Genomic DNA, 16,229 nt, shown 5'->3' with positions numbered 1-16,229 from the left:
TCTTCTCATGGATGCCTCTGCCGCTTGAGGGAGATGTCTCACTGCTGCCCCTGCTGTGGGCCCCTCGCAGGAGAAGCTGTCCACCAGCTGGGGCAGAGCCTCTCCGTGGTCCTGGCAGGCCGTGAGCAGCATCTTGTCCCCACTCTGTTGCGGAAATAGGAGATGGCCTTCTCCACAGGCTGTGCTCAACCTTTCACCCTGGGCCCGAAGCAGCATTGCTTGTGCCTGGAGTCTCCCCAGACCTCTTAAATTTGAAGTCAAGTTTCTTCAGCTTTTGGTCCCAAACTCCTTTCACCCCAGGGCATGAGCCCCAGATCATCAAGAAGGGTGCTAGGGTGTGCCCTGTGCTCAGCCTTGACCTCTCTTTCCTTTTGCGAGGGGACCACTATACACTCTGTCTCTCCTCCTTTAGTCCCAATTCTAAATCCCCCTTTAAAGCAATTCTTTCCTTCTTTCTTTCTTTCTTTCTTTCTTTCTTTCTTTCTTTCTTTCTTTCTTTCTTTCTTTCTTTCTTTCTTCCCTCCCTCCCTCCCTCCCTTCCTTCCTTCCTTCCTTCCTTCCTTCCTTCCTTCCTTCCTTCCTCCCTTCAATAGGAGTATTTATTGAACTCCTGATATGTGTTGTTCTTTGCACTGGAAACACAGAACAGTAAAAAACACTGGAGTCCCTCCCCTCAAGGAGCTTACATTCCGGTGGGAAATTCAGGACATCAGACCTGATCCACTTACCAGAAATATCTGAGTCTCTTCTCTGTTTCAGCCAATAGTCTCAGCGAGCTTGCAGGTGAGGTCATCATGGTTACCCTTCCCTGTGCCCACTGGGTCCTATGACATGCTCCTCAGATCTGTAACAAGAGACAGTTCACTGCATCACAGCCCAGGTAGCCAAGGGACACCAGAGATATCCGGGGACCCAGCAGTGTGGGTCTATAAGAAGGAAGAGGCTGGATGGATGAAATAGGGTTCAATCTACAAGCCATCAAAGACAGGGTGAATGTTGGGGAGAATGAGTGGGCTCAGAGCTGTGGAGACTTGTGGGGTTCTTTTTCTGCAGGGTGAGGCAGCTCCCCTAGGCTGGCGAATGGCCACGGAATGGCAGAAGCACCTTGGGCAGGCAGAGGGGCTTGCTCACTGCATTTCCTCTGCCCTGCCTCTTCATTTCTGTTTGCCTTGGGTTCCAGTCTCTGTGGGATAAGAGCAGAGTCTCCGTCTTTGCAGCATCCAGGGAAGAAACTGGAGTTGAATATACTACCCAGAGAAGAAAGGCTTTTCTCAAACGTCTATATTCTCTGGGCAGTTCTGGAGAATGACTGAGCAATTGGGGAAAAATGGAGAAACACCCAGTGCAAAGGGTCAGTTGGTTTCCAGATGTTCACTCATTTCATCTGATAAGTGTTAACTGAGCACATACTCCAGGCCTGGTCCTTGGGCGAGTGGGAGCTCAGGGTTAGTACACACTGACATGTAGAAGTGAGGTGTAGACAGCAGGGGCATGGTGTAGATGCTCCTTAGTGGGAAAGCCCTCGGGACCATGGGTGGAGGGCTGGCAAAGACCTGGAGGGGGGTGAAGATGAGCAGGACCCAAATAGGGAGTGCGCAAGAGCGGTCTCTCGGAGGCAGAGATGACAGCGAGGAAGTCTCCGCCGTGGGTCTTGACAGGACATTTCTGGGGGATGGAAAGACCTGTCTGGACATATGGATGCAGAGGAGAGGAGAGAGGCGGAGGGACAGGAAACTAGGAACCAGATTGGAGAGGACCTTATGTGCCACGTGAAAGAGTTTGCATTTCGTGTTTAGCTCCTGTGTCCGTTTCCTCCTGCCTCATCCGAGTCTCAGCTCGGTGCCAGCTAAGATGATTGACTTCTAGCCCCAGAAGTCCTAATGAGGGGCCTTCATGTCCTCTTGTGTCTCAACTTGAGTTCCATTCCATTTGCACTCTTCCCTATCAGACGGTGGCCTTCGGACCCGGGCTCTTCCTTGAAGGCCGTGGGGACAATGCAGGTGCAGGTGTATTATGGACATCTGGCTGACCTGGGCTGTCGTCCTTCCTCTGCCCTCATGAGCTGCACGACTGTGAGCAAGTGACTTCACTGTTCCAGCCTCGGTGTTTTCATCTATAAAATGGGGAAATGAGCACCTGTTCATCCCATGTAATCATTAGAAAAGTGTCTGTGAGTATGCGTGGCAAATGGAAACACTAACTCTCTGGGCTCCCCTGCTGCTCTTTGGTGTGAAATCAACAACTAACTGACCTTGAACTCTGCATTCAAGTCTTTTTTTTTTTTTCCCCCTGCTATGTTGGCCTGGGGCCCAATAGTAAGGAGGGGAAGCTCAAACAGGGAAATCATCGAGAAACCGAATCCACAGAGGAAAAATAATACAAATATCTAAGTGCCAGGTATGCCATATAAATTTATAAGGTATATTGCACATTTTAGAAATGTATCGCCACACTATATATTCTAAGTGTCACATAATGGGTTCAGTTTTCTGATATCTCAAATATATCTTCCAGTCTGTCAAGTATATTTTAAAAATGAGTATCTTTTTAATGGCCCATGGTGGGTAACCTCGGCAGAACAGGAGCAAATTCATTATTTCTCCTGGTGCTAAGTGACTTGTACATCCCGAGGTGGCCAGGCAGAGTGGGAAAAAGACAGTTCTTTTCACGTTGGTGCTTTGGAGGGGTTAGGGGGGTGAGAGGCGCTCAGGGGCGCTGTATAAATGGCCTGGATGGGAGATGGAAACTATGCTAAATAATGGGAGGGAGGAGGGCGGCAGAGGGAAGCTCCGTTGAGCCAGGTGAGTAGCTTGGGCCGTGAAATACTGGCCAGCATGAGCCTGAGATGCCGCTTAAAATTCTAACTCCCAGCACGGCTGAGGAGGGAAAGGAGAGGATTTGTGGTCATTGCGGCAGCACTGGGAAGGGGGGATGGAGGGCGGGAGTGGAACTTAGCGGACTGCCAGCTGCAGGACAGACACTTTATCTAAGTGATCTTCTTTAATCCTCCTCAGATCCTGGCTGGGGGTGGGGGTGGGGGTGGAGGTGGCATTTTTATCTCAATTTTGCTGACAAAGAAACAGGCACAGAGCTAAGGAATGTGCTCAAGGTCAGCCTGCCTGGGCCTGGAACTCAGGTTTGTCTGATTCCAAATCCCACTCCACGGGTCCAGGAGTAAGGTAGGTCCTTTTGCATTTGGTGCGGGCTGGCCTTCTGGCTGTGCTGATGGAATTTTCTCCAGGAGCCAGTGGCTGAATGATCTCCGAGAGCTCCTGCCCCCGCCAGTCATTACTCATCAGCATGTGGCTGCAGCCGCTCAGCCGAGGCGGGTTTTCCTAAACACATCCAGAGGGACATGTAAAGGTCCGTCCCGGTGTCTTTTTCTCTTTGGCAAACTCCGTTCTGCCCTTGGGTAACGTAGAGCTGTCAATCAGAAGACGGGGTTGGGTGGGGCCAGGAGCGGGGAGGCCTGGACTTACGCACTGTGTAGGCAATTCTGCTTGATTCAGCTTGATTAGGAGGCTTTCAGCCAGTCTCATCCCAAATGGAGACTGGGATACCCCTCCTGGCAAGAAGCTGTTGGCCTGGGCAGGTGGAGCCCACTGAGGCACTGGAGTGTCTCCAGCCCCATGATGATCTAATGTGGAGACTGACAGGGCTGGGGGCAGAGCAGCGTCCAGAGTCCTGCCCTCAGCAAGATCAAAGAGTCCGAAGATGGTCATCAGTGAAGTAGGACCACGTGATTAATGGGGGGGGTTGAAATGCATATGGAGGGGGAAGGAAGGGTTGGAGTGGGCAGAAGGAAGGGGATGGGATGAATTCCGAAGCTGCAGAGTTAGAGCCCCTGCTTTTGTTAGTACAGCGTGCTTTCGCTGGGACAGATCAGGGTCCCCGTCTGCGGCAGGGTCCACAGTCCCAGGTGGCTTTTCAGCGGGGAAGATCTGACAGGCTTGTTCCCTCAATGGCTTTCCAAGCCTGAAGGCCACTCCCCTGCATCCCTCCACCACCACACCCTGACTCTGTAGACAGATAGGTTCTGGAGCTACCCCGGACCTGAGCCAGGCAGGATAAAGGATTTGCTGTCCCTTGGGGCTCACCCCTGGATCCCATTTGGTGTGGTTCCAGCTGTGCTCCTAGTCCCAGACCCATCCAGGACTCTGGTCAGGGTTAGTGGATCCTGTCTTCTTCTGAGGCTTCCATCCCTTTCTTGGCAAGTGTCCTGTCCAGGACATCCACTGTCAGGGCTGGGCTCTGCTCCCAGCTCTCTCTCCCCCACTGGGGCTGGCTCTAAGCTCCAGAAGCCTTTGGGAATCTTTTCTCTAGCCTCTCTGTCCAGCTCTGCTCTCCAGCTCTTCTCCTTATCCCCTAGGTCAGGTCCATAGCTCAAAGACTCACGTTCAGTCTTTCAATAGGGGCTGACGTGCTGGTTGTGAATGCTGAGGTCTGTTTAGAATGGTCACTGCTTATCCTGTACCAGCTAGGAACTATTTTAAATATTAAAACCTTGCCATGCTCAGCTGGGATAAGATATCATTCATCTGCTCTGGAGGGACAGGATGGAACCCAACCTATAATAATCATAATCATGAATATTTATTGAGTACTCTTGAGAGCCCAACACTTTTTTTTTTTCTGAGAACTTTCTACCATTTAACTTATTTAAGCCTCAAAACAGCCCTCTGAGGTAAGACTCTGATGATCTCACTTTACAGATTAGAAAACTGCCCTAAATGAGAGACAATCTATTCAAACCCTTGTAATCTTACTCCGGAGCCAACATTTTCAATGCTCCATTATTCCCAAACGTCAGCATCATCCCCAGATGTCAACAGGGCCATGGGATAGAACATTTAGGATTCTCAGAGTTGGGATGGAAATCTAGACCCCCCAGGAGCCTTGTAAAGGCAGAGAGGTATGCAGTCTAACAGAGGCTTTGGGGAGAGACACACTTGCTTTGGAATCATCAGCCTGTGACTTGTTCGAGTTGCTGTACTTTGAGCCTCAGGTTACTCATCTATAAAATGGGCTTAACAATTGCTACTTGGCAGGGCTGTGTGTGTCTAGTTAAGTGAAATAATAAACACTGAGCATGTCAACCTTGGACGTCATCGTGAAGGCCTGACAAGCTATATTTTAGGATGCACAGGAAACCTCTTTGGTGAGACAGGCTTTGCAGCAAGCTGTTAGCTTTGGCTGTTTGTGCTTCTGCTTGAGGCCACCCTGGGAAATTGCACAGGAATGTTTCTCCTTGTTAATGATGGTGATCACCCAGTGGCTGTGTCAGAGAACTCAGGAAAGCATCATTACTGAGAGCTTCTTCTGTCCAGCCCCTTGGATAGAACTCTGGTTTCCTGTAGCAGCTTCTGCCTGTTTCCAGCTAGTTGGGCAGTCAACCACAGGTTGGAGGGTGAGGAGGAAGCAGGATCAGGTCTGTTGCACAAGGGTTTCCCAGGCAGGGCCAGACAGCACTGTACAGTTTGTGGTAGGTTCTTACATGAAAAGTACCCCCCCCCCCTCCCGGTGAATTACACCTTCCCGAATCCATGCCTTTGTATAGACCCCTCCCATGTTGACTCAGGGCCAGGTCATCACTTTGCTCGGGACACCAACAAATATGATGTGAGCATAGCCTGGATCCATACCTGTCTACACTGGGATTTGCGTACAAGTGTGTGAAGAAGGTCAAGCTAGCCACGGAGAGAGAGAAGCGAGTGCCCAGCAGCCCAGTCCACACTTGTCAGGCATGTGAGTGAAGCTATCAGCCATCATGCAAACCAGCCCCCAGCTGACCTACCCTGACCACAAATGCCTGGTGCTTTCCTCCCTAAAATTGAAGAAGTACTGGGAGTTTCCCCCAGTGCCCCCCAAATGCCTGGCTATTGAACCTACTTTCTCCCCTTCTTTGCTCCCCAAAGATGGGATTCCTTTTAGGCTACTTTTTGTGGGGTGCCCCTGCCATGACTTGCCTGCACACGGCAGAGCGTGGTTTGCAGACCAGCCACATCTATGCAATAAATAGCCTGCTGTGTTGAACATGGTACTCTTAAAGTATGGCATCAGGACGGTCCCACCCACCCCTCATTTCCCTGTAGCTCAGGCTCCAGGGCGCGCAAAGTTCACGCCTGCCGGGGTATTCTCGCTTCTTCTTTTTTTTTTTTTCATGTAAAGTTCGATGATTCATTAGTTGCGTATAACACCCAGTGCACCATGCAATACGTGCCCTCCTTACTACCCATCACCAGCCTATCCCATTCCTCCACCCCCCTCCCCTCCGAAGCTCTCAGTTTGTTTCTCAGAGTCCATAGTCTCTCATGCTTCATTTCCCCTTCTGATTACCCCCCACCCTGCTTCTATACGCAGAGTAAATTCTATGCATTTACATACACTTTTAGAAACCCCCACCCCGGGCCCTGCCCAGCTTTGCAGCAGCTCATTTTCTATGTATGTCAAAGACGGTACCTGCACTTGGAATTAGGTCCCCCATTCATTCCCAGACTGTAGAGGCAGACCCATTAAGAATGCACAGCTAGCCTGATGCGCCTCACTGCAAAGGATGTTAAATACTCACATACCACAGCTCCGCCAAGGAGCAGGGATAAATATGGCAGGCATGAAATGGGCCTAAATTGCTCCTGATGGCTCTATTCAATAATGTTGGTCTTTTCCTTACAGTGCTATATAACAATAGTCATTTTCAAAATGGGGTGCTGCAGTTGTTTTTAAGGAAGAATTGACAATTTTGACCTACAGGGTAGTAATTTGCAAAATGTTCTTTCTTTAAGCCATTCACTGGGAAATGCAGGAAGCCCACAAAGTGCTGGACTTGAGGCGAAAATGGCTGTAACTAATGATAGCCCTAAGTGCGGAGGGAGAGCGTGGCGGTGCTGGTGAGGCTCCAGAGTCAGAGCTGAGGCCAGGCAGAGGCAGAAACGAGAGTTTCATAACAGACAATTGGGCTCAGAAGTCCCCGAATAAACCTTTTTTACTTCACTTTGCAGGCACATTTTACATTGTTGGCTCTGCACTTTATAGCCCCGAAATGGGATTCGATCCGGGGAAGGAACTGTATTAGACAAAGGGGCCACTTATCAGAGGTACCTGTTACATGCTCCAAATCCGCCAGAACATCTGCTGAGCACTTAGATTCTTTACAAAGATTCATAAGAAACGGTCCAAGGACGTCTGTGTGGATTTGATTGCACTTGAAAATTATGGGTGCAAATCATCTGTTCTTTACTCTCTGATCCTTGTTTATGTGGGTCCCTGGGTTGTATATGCATGAGTATATTTTACGTGTACTCATCTGAGGCCGTCCTACCCTGTCTTTCTCTGCTCTTTGGAGGGACATTAATTTTAGGATTTCCCTCTGTATCTGTGTGCCTTTGCACACCAGTTTGTGAAGGTAGACAGACTGTCGGGTCCCCGACTTGGCTGGGGGATGTAGGGAGTGAGGGAAACAGTGTGTTACAGGGCCCAAAGCACAAGTGGCTTTGAGACATAGCACTTTGGGGCTTTGATTTTCCTGAAGCCTGAAACATGGAAGAAATACCGTTAAAGTCCTTTCAGGGAACATAAGGAGGAAGGAATGGTTTTTCCTCCCCCCCCCCCCCCCCGGCAAGAAAAGATCAGTGGTCAGGATAGCAGTGGAAGACCTGGTAAGTGTAGCGCCCCCCGCCCCCCATGCCTAATGGCAGCTCTGGAGAGGGAGTAGGAGTTCAGGAGAAACAGCTGCAGTCTGTGTCTGGGAGGAATGACATAGTTTCCATTTGTGCAGGAATTCTCGACCTATCCTGTGCCATGGAAGGAAGTATGGTTGGTTCTTAAGGGTGCACTTAGCGCTTAAGCTGGGAAATTGTCAGTAGGAATCATGATGGGAGCTGGAGGCCTCCCTGCTGTTTTACTAGCACCATTTGTAAGTCCATTTGTTGCAAACGTGGGCGGGAGGGACACCCCAGTAAGGAATGAGATTAAATTTTCTTTTTTCCTTAAATATTTTATTATTTTATCAAAACTAGATTTAAATAAATGTGAAGCCTGATTACTAGGCTAAGGAAAGGCATTATTACTCCTACCAGATGAAAGCATTCAGGTGGAGATCAGGTGAATGGGACCTTTGGTTCATTGTTCAGCTTCCATGTCATTGAGGTTCTATAAAAACACCTCTGGGGAAATCAGTGGGAGAGTCTCTGTTGGGGGGCTCAGGAGTGCATGGAGCATGGGGCTGGGTTGTAGTATGAGTAAGACACTGGATACCAGCAGGAATATGGGCAGGAGGATCAAAGTACTCTCAATTCTCTGATTCTAAGTCCTCATGACCAACATCTAGATCTTAGGGTTAGGACAAAGAACACTCAGTGGGGGTGAAATTAGTATTTTTATGAAAGAATTTTATCATCTCATGGTCCTGCCAAGTAAGATAGAAGAATCTGGGTTTGGCTGACCAAAACATTATCAATTCAAGAATCTTTAAAAACTGATAACAACAGAAGGCATATTAGTGCTGACACCCCTCAACATATCTTCCTGTTGAATTACGTTGCTTTGGTCTGGACTGATAGTTCTGTGTCTGGTGATAGCTGTCATCCTGTGCATCAGTCAGGATGGGCTAAGTTGGTGTAGTAACAACCCTGAAAATCAGTGGCTCAAAGCAATAGCATTTATTTCTCTCTCACATTACATACATTGCAGGTTGCCTGGGGCTCTTCTCTGTGTCATCCTTACTCAGGTAGGAAGGGAGGCTCTTTCTCCATGATTCATGGAAAGTAGGGACCCTGTCCAAGGTGCTGTGCTTCAGAAGGGTGCTTTCCTTGAAATTGTCTGTGTTGCTGTCTGCCAGGGTAGGCAGGGCCCTCTGAATCCAGACCAAGTCTCATGTGGGTCCCAGTTTCTAGAATTGCATACCTGAAAATTTTCTAAGTCCCCCTCCAGGGCCTGGAACTGATGGGGCCAGAACTGGTGGAATTTTGCTGGTGTGCTCTGACACTGGATCAGGGCTCATGGTGGTTTCAGTCCCTGCCTCTCCCTTTTGTGCTTGCCAACCTTCTAGCAATGTGGAGTATGTGGAGTCAACCAGATGCCCCAAGGAGACTCTCATCTCAACCTTGCATCTATGGGGTTATCCTGGACTCAGCCAAGCTCAGGTTCCGGAGGAGTGGTCTGGAGAGCAGATTAGTCCTGCTGGTTACTATGGTATTTGTTTTACGGGATTGTGTGAGATCGGGCCACTAGAATGATGTCAATATGCTGAGTTTTGGTGACTCTCACTTATGTTAGAAACAGAATGAATTCATGGTTCTGGACTGCTGACAGTCTACTTCTGACTGATGTGTTTGACCTGTTTGAGGGTCTGTGTGTCGTGACGTGTGTTCCAGCGTCAGTGCTGCCCTTGCTTCAGGGCAGCAGGGGTGGTGACGAGGGTTCTTTATACTATGCACTTCCTCATCCTGGCTACCAAGTAGTCAGTCCATCCCCTCTGCTGGCTTTATGACAAGTGTCTGGTAGTCCCTGGGGTTGGCTGTGCCTATATCCACTGAGGACTTTCAAGACTATTGCTTTGCAATGCTATAAGCCCTTCTGATCAATGCCCTGCTTTGGTGTGCTGATGTGCTGACTCAGATGGTCTTAAGTCATGCAGGATGAGGGGCAGAAATTCCTGGTGCAAATGAGATGACTCTTTTCTCTCTATCCATTGGCCTGTTTTCTACTTCCCTGTTAGAGGGTAGTATATGGAAGACAGCTGTGTGGTCAACACTGATGGAGGTCCCACTTTAGGAACACGGTGATTGCAGCCTAAGGAATTCCAGAGAAGACATGGCTGGAAAAAGTGATGTTCTGCCTCTACACTATAACATACCAAACAGTAAACTAAACATGACAAGAACATGGGTTATCTCTCACATTTTCCTGTGCACTCTGATTAAGACTTCCATTGTGGTCATTAACAATGAAGCACAGTAATGACTTATAAGAAAGTCATCAGAAGCCAATAGTCACGGATGATATAATAGATGGTGAAAGGTATGAATAAGGATGTAACCAGGATTAAATAAATAGAACTAGGGAACTTCAGGAGCAAAAATATCTTATTTCAATATGAATTCCAAAAAGCCATGCCCGCACTGTCTGAGTAATAACAGTGTTGCTATCTGTGTGTGTGTGTGTGTGTGTGTGAGGAGATAATGAACCTAGCTAAAAATGGTGCATTTGACAATAAACAACATGAAGAGATGCTTTCTTGACCTTCCCAAGAAGAAATGGTATACTGATTGGACAACAAACACATAAGTACCCATGTATCCAAATATACCTATGAAGCTATTGCTGCAATCATGATAATGAACATATCCATTACTCTCTGTTTTCTTGAGCTACTTTGTAACACCTGCCTTCTGCTCTTTTCCAACACCCATCCCCCCCGACAACTGATATTATTGAATTTTCTAGAATTTTACATAATGGAATCAGACAATATGTATAAGTCTTTTTATGGACACAAGCTGCTTTTAGTTCTTTTAGGTAAATACCTAGGAGTGGAGTGGATGCCTCATCTGATAGCTTTAGCTTCATTTCACAACTCTTGGTTTCTTGTGTATTCAGTTTCATTCAGTTCAAAATACATTCTAATTTACCTTTTGATCTATTCTTTGACCCACAGTTTATTTAGAAGTGTGTTACTTGGTTTCCAAATAGTGATTTTACAGATATCTTTCTCATACTGATTGCTAATTTAATGCCATTTTAATCAGAGAACATATGTATGATTGTATGACCTAAACCCTTTAAAATTTATTGAAACTTCTTTTATTGCCTAGGATGTGGTTATCTTAGTAAACACTCTGCATTTACCTGAAAAGATTGTGTGATCTGCAGTTGTTGGACAGACTGTTCTATAAATGTTAATTAAGTCAAATTGGTTGTTAATGTTGTTTGATTTGCTATATCCTTACTCATTTTCTGTGTACTTGTTATCTCACTTTATTGAAAGAGATGCATTGAAATCTCTGACTAAAACTGTGGATTTGTTGTTCTTTCCAGGCAGTTCTATCAATTTTTGCTGCATTTATTATGAAAATTTGTTTTTAGATGGATAAACCTTTAGGAGAATTATGTCCTCTCAATGACCTTCTATCATTATGAAATCTCTCTAACATTGGTAATATTCTTTGCTCTGAAATCCTTTTGAGTGGTGTTAGCATGGCATATCTTTTTGGCCCTCTCACTTTTAGTCATTTTGTGAATTTCTCATAGGCTGCATATATCTGATCTGGCTTTTTCAAAATCTAATTTGACGATTTCCACCTTTTATTGGAGTATTGGGCCATTTACATTTAGTGTGATAAGTAATATGATTGGGTTTAAATTTACCAATTTTCTATTTGCTTTCAATTTTCTCATCTGTTCCTTGTTTTCTTTTCCTTATTTGTCTGCCTTTTTAAAAATTGAATATATTTTTAAAATTCCCTCTTCATTTCCTTTGTTATCTTATTAGCTCTATCTCTATTGTGTTATTTAAGTTACTTTAGCATTTATAATATATATTTAAAACCTATAACATTCTGTCTCCAAGTAGAATATTATACCACTTTATCTATTGTATAAGAATCTTATAACACTGTACTTCCATTTTTCTCCTCTCAGCATTTGCACTTTATTGTTAAACATTTAAGTTTACATGGGCTTGATCCCAGGATCCCGAGATCATGACCCAAGCCAAAGGCAGACGCTTAACTGACTGAGCCACCCAGGCTCCCCAGTTGCTCTTTTTTGCTGGTTGGTGTTGAGTTCTCTGTGTTCTGTATTAGAGACTGTCTCCCATGGCTGAGAGTCCTTGGTCGTTTGCTTAGTTTAAGAGTCAAGTGGTTTAAGAAATGATCACAAGCTCTGAATACTTGGGTGTGGCTTCTGGACTATGAGGTTCACAGTAGGAGTATTAGTCTGAAATATCTACTGATGAACCGCTGGCTTTGGTGTGGTTAGTTCTTTCCTCTTGGGCTGGTCAGTTTCTCAAAAAATGTTGTTCCAAAGTTCCACTGGAAAGGTGTGGCCTCGTTGCCAGAGTTCTGGGAGCCAGGAGAAATAGGGTGGTCAGTATTTAGGCAAAATTTCCTAATTGCCCTGTATTCCTTGTGCTACTCTGTCCCTAACTGTGTATTTTTTTTTTCCTTTTTGAAGTTTATTTACTTAAATGATCTCTATACCCAGTGTGGCTTTAATTCAGAACCCCAAGATCAAGAGTCATACATGCTCTTCCTACTGAGCCAGCCAGATGTCCTCCCCCATGGTGTTTTAATATTCACATACAGTTTCTTCTGTTGTCTCCAGAAAAAATATCTCCGCCTCCACTGAGGGGGAGAAGAGGCAATTGTCCAGGGATATGTAATGGGAGTGGTGATCTCTATATTTTATTTATTTGGAATTTACTAGGTGCCAGTCCTGGTATAGGTCTATTTTACAGATTTTAGCTAATAAAGAGGGAAGAAGTGTTAATACCCCATTTTTCAGATGCAGGAACTAATGCATAGAGTGTTTAAGGAACTTGCCCAAGATCTTCTCAGGCAGTAAGTGGCCAGCTGGGACTTGCAGCCAGGCAGCTGGGCTCCTTAATGTGTCATCTTGACAACATTGCACTGTCAGCTTGGGATCTGACAGTTACACAGCTTTCAAATGCTCTTCCTTTTCTTAGCCATTCCCACCATTCTACCTCACTTGCAGAGGTGATACGGGGTACTGCCAGTTCCTAAGCTTTGAGGAGTCTGCATTCTTATTTAGATTGTTCCTTGGTGTTCCCCATGGTTGGTTTGGAACTGCCAAGTCGGTTTCCCTTCACCCATCTGCCTTCCAGCCTCCACAATTAGGTAGATGTTGTTTTCTCATTTCTCCTGATCTTTTTGATTTTCTTCTTTTTAGGCAAAAATGTCTTTGCTGTAGTTTTAATGGCCTTGTGAGAGAGGGTGCTTTAGAGGGTGCTGAATCAGCTGTTGCTACCTGGAGGTCTTGAGACAGAAGTTTCCACCACTCTAGTGGCACACAAATTTAATTTGATTTATAAATTATAGAGAAATGAATGTTTCTTGCAACTCTGAATTTGTGGATAGAACTTATCCCATATTCACATGCTGTGATGTGTACATGTTCTCACGCCTTTGAGGAATTCCCATGTGTGTCTCTGTGATGTGGACATTTTGGGGACATGTGAATAGTTCTTAAGCAGAAAATGGCCTTATCCCACCACCTTCCCACCACCGAGCTACCTGGTCCCATGAAGGCCATCAGCTTTTATAGTTTCAGCTTCTTCATTGGCAAAGAAAAAAAAATCCTCTTTGCCTTTAGGATGAAGCTGGCACCCTTCTGTCACCGGCATGCTTGATTTCATGTGTCTGTGAGGTTAGTTGGGATATGGTTTTCCCCCTTTTAAAAAACTTCCCCTTTTGTGGAAGTTTCCCATGTGTACCCTTTGTGTCTCCTGGCCACAATCACAGGTCCTTGTCAGCTCCTTTTCGTGCCATGGGTCCAAGTGGCCAGAGCCTTGGTAAGTTTGTGGCTGATTCAACCTCAGTTACAGCCGCTGACCGACCTCCTGCTCTGTACGGAGCCCTCTGTTACGCATGGGGCGCACAGAGATGAACCAGTCAGCTGTCTGCTGTCCTGCAGCCAGTGAGGCAGCAGGGCAGACACAGCACTCACTATCATACCAAGAAATATGTGCTTTGATAGCAGTAAAAATAAAATGTGCTGGGAGGGAGCACAGGGAAGGACTGATGAATTTTGCCTGGAGGGATGAGGGGAAGCTTCACACACTGACACATGCATCAGTTCTCAAGGGAGAGGACGGCTGTTCTAAGCTATGGAAATGATGTTGGTGAAGTGGGCGGTGATGGAGAAGGGGAGAGGAGGGAGAGCAGGCAGGAAATAATGTGAACATGTGTTGTTATTCTCCTCCGTGTCAGGAGCAGAGATAGGCCGTGAGTGGGCCTGGAGTTATCCAGACAGAGGAGCGAAGATTCTTTGGATGAAATCCAGGGCCCTGGTTGAAGCCACGCTCTAGAGTTCGACTGCCTGCTTTCCAAACTTGGTTTTATCACTTACTGACTCTCTGATCCCAGGCAAGTTGCTTAAGCTTTCCTCAATTTCTTTATCTGTAAAATGGGAGTGATTACACAAACTTAACCAATAGATCCACGTGAATAATTTTGTGTGTATATAGCACACGGGATGAGTGCTTGAATGTGAGCTAGAGTTTTATCTGCCTGTCTGTCTTTCCACCGCTCTGTACAACTATCCACTTCTCTTTATGTCCTGCCTTGTTCTACAAAGGATTCGGCAGAAAGAAAAAGATATTGAAGAGCTCTCAGGGATAGTATGATGAGTTCAATTTTAGACATGATGAGTTTGCTAAGCCAGTGGGACACCCCAGTGGAGATGTCACACAGAGATTTCAAAATTTGGTTCTAAATGCTCAGAGGAGAGATCTGAATTGGAGATATGGATTCCTGAGTCACAGGTAAAGTCAAGGGAGGGAATGAGATTGGAACTGGGGCGGGCGAGCCGGAGAACACCGCCGAGGACTGAGCCATTAGTACCTTGAAGATTCCTCCATTTCAGAGCAGGAAGAGGAGGCGGGGAATGTGCACTAGCGTGCTCAGGCCGCCATAGCAAATACCACGCATTGGGTGGCTTAAACGACAGAAATCTATTTTCTCACAGGTCTGGGGGCTGAAGTACAAGATCAGTTTCTGGCAGGGTTGGTTTCTGGTGTGAACCTTCCTCCTGGCTTATAGGTGGATCAGTGTCCCACCATCTGACCTAATGAACCTTAATTACCCTAAGGCCCTGTCTCTAGTATAGTTACACTGGGGGTTAGCATTGCGACATATGAATTTAGGGGGCGCTACGATTCAGTCCAGAGCAGAAGGGGACTTGGAAAGATGGGAAAAAGAGGTGAGGGAGAACTGTGGTACAACGGGGAAATGGGGAAGAGAGGAGCTGGTGAACACGTAAGCCCAGGAAGATCAAACAATGCAGCAGTAGTAGTAGTAGTAATTAATAGTAATAATAATGCAAAGAATAATTACAGCATATTGTGCAACTGTGGTGGGCAGGGCTCTTTCCATGAGTTGTCTCATCATTCCTCCTGTCACCCTGTGCTGCTGGCCCCATTCCAGAGTCCAGGAAACTGGAACGCATACAGGTTGTGTTTTCTGTTGGAGCTCCCCCAGCTGGCGAGTGGGGAGATAGTTTTCAAACTTGGATCTCTGATCCCAGGGGCTGTGTGTGCCCTTTTCACGGAGCTCAGCTGCCTCTCTAGGTGGGAGGTCGATGTGGAGAAGAGGTCACAGGCTTTGCAGGGGTTTGGGAGAGGTGAGTGGTGGTGCAGGGATGAGAAAGGAGGCTTCAGGCTGCAGGTTGTACAGGGGGATGGGGAAGTTCAGAGAGCAGGTGTAGCCTGGTTAGTGTAAGACTGTTGTGAGCAACGAAGGGGCTCTTTGACACGGCAGTAGGGTCCTCGTAAAAAGGATGACTCCACGGTTCAATAGCTTCGGGAAACCCACAATTCTGAACTCATGTGCACTCCCAGATCTTTTCTGCTTCACCCTTCTCTTAGTCTAGCCGCCCCTCTGGCCAGCAGCTCTGTATGGATTCTGCCGGCAGGCAGGTCCCTCATCTCAAGCACGCACCTGCACCTTCCACTGCCTGCCATCACCATGGGTCCCTACTCTGAACCCCCAGAGGCTGATGGGTACATTTATCCCTTTTCTCCCCTTACTATGGGCAATCTTGAGACACAAAACACACAGGAGCCAGGACCGGCCCTATCTGGTGGCAGCCAGCTTGGCGACACAACCTCATTTTTCCTCTTTGCTTACCCTGCCTTCCCCCCCGCACCCCCCCCCCCGTCCCTCTGTCATGCTCCCTGGGTTTGCACTTCCTAATAAAGTAATAGCATGTAAGACCTCTGCCTCAGGCTCATTTTTTTTTTTCAAAATGAGGCTTAAACTCCCAGACTAAAATACCCATTCCTCTGGAGAGTCATAGTATGTATAAACATAATATATTTTCTGAGAATTCTTCCAGAAACTTCTCTGCAAAATCCAGAGGGCTCTAAACTCATTAAATTTTAAGGCTTAAAAAAATGTTACACTAATTCAACTTTTAGGATTCTAGTGTTCCAGAGAACACAGATTAAGTTTAGCTTTGCATTCCTATAAAGAGCCAGATATTAAATATTTAGT

At 46.5% G+C, this 16,229-nt stretch overlaps 1 long non-coding RNA gene across 14 annotated transcripts in view; it reads left to right on the top strand.

Annotated features, from left to right (window-relative positions):
* LOC123782809 (uncharacterized) overlaps positions 1 to 15,982 on the top strand; it is a 146,450-nt gene extending 130,468 nt beyond the window's left edge. For all 14 annotated transcript variants that reach the window (XR_015724800.1, XR_015724790.1, XR_015724793.1 and 11 more), the window contains one exon: positions 13,947 to 15,982. This is a non-coding gene — a long non-coding RNA (uncharacterized LOC123782809). The remainder of the gene's footprint in view (positions 1 to 13,946) is intronic.
* Positions 15,983 to 16,229: the final 247 nt, after the last annotated feature.

Source organism: Ursus americanus, chromosome 6, assembly GCF_024610735.1.
Source record: "Ursus americanus isolate L20-20 chromosome 6, mUrsAme1.1.p, whole genome shotgun sequence".
Lineage (NCBI taxonomy): Eukaryota > Metazoa > Chordata > Mammalia > Carnivora > Ursidae > Ursus > Ursus americanus.
The sequence above is the reverse complement of the archived record's forward strand: the minus strand, read 5'-3'. Positions and strand labels throughout refer to the sequence as shown.